Here is a 2,351-nt window from a genome sequence, read left to right as displayed (position 1 = left end):
ACTTAATAAACCTGACTTCCCAGCATGTAAGGCCTAGCGGAAAAGTCTTAACTCACTACCAAGTGGAGGAATCCTATAGTTTGGATCTCTATGCTTGAATTCTGATCTCCCTAACACACTTGCCCTTTGGTGGGCAAAACCAGCTTGGTGGACCAATTATATGTCAGTCTCCTTTTCTTCCCAGCTTATATAAATATTATTTCATGGTTGTCTTCCATTTATAATAAGTGCTACTGACTTTTCTTTCTGGGAAGTAATACAAGTCTTTCATGTACATAATTTTAGTTCAATTAAAAATATATATGCTGGGCTGGGGATTTAGCTTAGTGGTTTGGCACCTGCCTAGCAAGCACAAGGACCCGAGTTCGATCCCTGATACAAAAAAAAAAAAAAAATGTATGTGTAGTGACACAGTGTAAACACTGTGACATTTATGGAATATCTGAAGTTTGAAATGAGAGATTGTCCACGAAGGGCTAAGATGATCTTTTCATATGTGTGGTATCCAAAGTCTGAACACAGGCTTCAGGAGCCACACGGTTCCATTACTAATGGCGAAGGTTTTCCTATCTCACGTAAACAGACAAGTGACCTGCCCACTTTAATGAAATTTCGGAAAAATCATTTCAAACTTACTTCCAATTCGAAGGTGTTTAGGGATCAATGAAACAAACCAGAAATACTTGTTTTCTTTCCCCAGAACAAGTGTAATGAATGTCAAGGGCTGACGCTCATTTAGTTATGATCACATAAAATTGCTAACTTTTGTTTCATTAATTGTAGTGCTGGTAGTTGTTTTTGTTATTTGTTTTCTGGTACCGGATATTGAACTCAGGCCCTTGCGCTTGTGAGGCAGGCTGCAGAACCACTGAGCTAAATCCCTGGCCCTGTTGTTGTTTTTTTGGTATCAGGGATTGAACTTGGGTCCTTGTGCTTGCAGGGCAGGTGGCAGAAAAACACTAAGCCAAATCTCCTATCCTGCTGGCAGCTGATTTGCACAATACTGCACATTAAACTGCAGGCTGCTGACAACAGATCAAAGGAAAGGGAATTTTAAGAGCCGGCTAAGTTAATCATTGCTTTTAAAGAACATGAGCATGAGTAACCACCAGGGGCTTTTGCAGACAGACCCTCACCTAGGACCTTCTAGAAGGGATGTTTGGAGGCTGTTTGATTTTGAGATGTTAACTTATTTGTGATACTGACATTTTAGATTATGTGCATAGCCCTATGATGATGAATAGCATTAGCAAAATTTATAAAGCCTAAAATTATAATTATTCAAAAACCTGATTTTTGGTGGCAACAGTAAACTTTATCCATGAGAACATTGCAATTAGCTCCATGCTTCCACCCAGAAAAACTCAATCCTAAAATCCAAATTGTACAACCTAAAAGGTTTTCAGTGTCTGCGACTGAAGTGTTCATCAAGGTTTTGCAGTTGGCAGTGTAAAAAGTTCTACTTTAGAAAATATCTGACAGTGAAGGGCACAGAGACGAGGGTGATGCTGACCCTCACTGGTGCAAACAGCTTGTGCTGGGCGTAGGCCACCGCAAAGGTACCTGTGCCTGCTGCCATTTTTGACTGCACCAGTGACTCTTTAAATCCAGGATTTAAGCAGGATTGCAGACAGGTCTACGCCACTTGAAACAACTATGTAAAACAGGCCCAGGGAGAGTAATGAGATCCCAATGTGCAGGGACACACCGATGGCCCCACATTCCTGGAAAATCTTTCTCAGCTGCTGTGACTTGCCTTGGTTGCTGTGTGCGGCCAGCATCACTGCCTGCTGTCTCAGAGATTTTGCTGGGGTCCTGGTGGCCACGGAGGTCCCTGCGAGCCCTGTGGAGCAGCCGGGCGTCTGGGCCAAGACGGAACTGTGCCAGGGCAAGGGCCAGGGCCAGGGCCAGGTGAGGCAGGGGCAGGGGACAGGGGTGGTGGTGCCCAGGGCCCCAGTGGCGGGAGGATGACCCAGGTGCCCACCCTGCCAGTGGGGCCCAGCAGTGCTAGCAGCCTGGCCATGGTGCAGTGCGAGCAGTTACTGCCCGGTTGCTGCCTGTACAGTGGACCTAGACCTGTAACTTTCACCATGCAATAAACTAAAATCAAAATGGATCAGAGATCTAAATATTAGAACAGAAACCCACAATCTGCTGAAGATAGAATATGTAGAACTCTTGAAGACATTGGTGTAGGCAAAAACTTTATGAACAATCACATCCCTGGTACAAAAAAAAAAAAAAAAAAAAAAAAAACTTTAAATGATCAAAACCTTGATTGCACAGGAAATATCACAAAATCAACAGTTGGGATCTCATCTTATTAAAAAGCTTTTGCCCAGCAAAAGAAA

The 2,351-nt window shown here is 43.4% G+C and overlaps 1 pseudogene; it reads right to left on the bottom strand.

Annotated features, from left to right (window-relative positions):
• Positions 1 to 1,459: 1,459 nt before the first annotated feature.
• LOC109118557 lies at positions 1,460 to 2,023 on the bottom strand (annotated as a pseudogene).
• Between the last annotated feature and the right edge of the window lie 328 nt (positions 2,024 to 2,351).

The sequence above is a fragment of the Fukomys damarensis genome, unplaced genomic scaffold (assembly GCF_012274545.1).
Source record: "Fukomys damarensis isolate Sample0158 unplaced genomic scaffold, DMR_v1.0_HiC HiC_scaffold_22, whole genome shotgun sequence".
NCBI classification, from domain to species: domain Eukaryota; kingdom Metazoa; phylum Chordata; class Mammalia; order Rodentia; family Bathyergidae; genus Fukomys; species Fukomys damarensis.
Note: the sequence above shows the minus strand (reverse complement) of the source record. Positions and strands in the feature narration are given on the sequence as shown.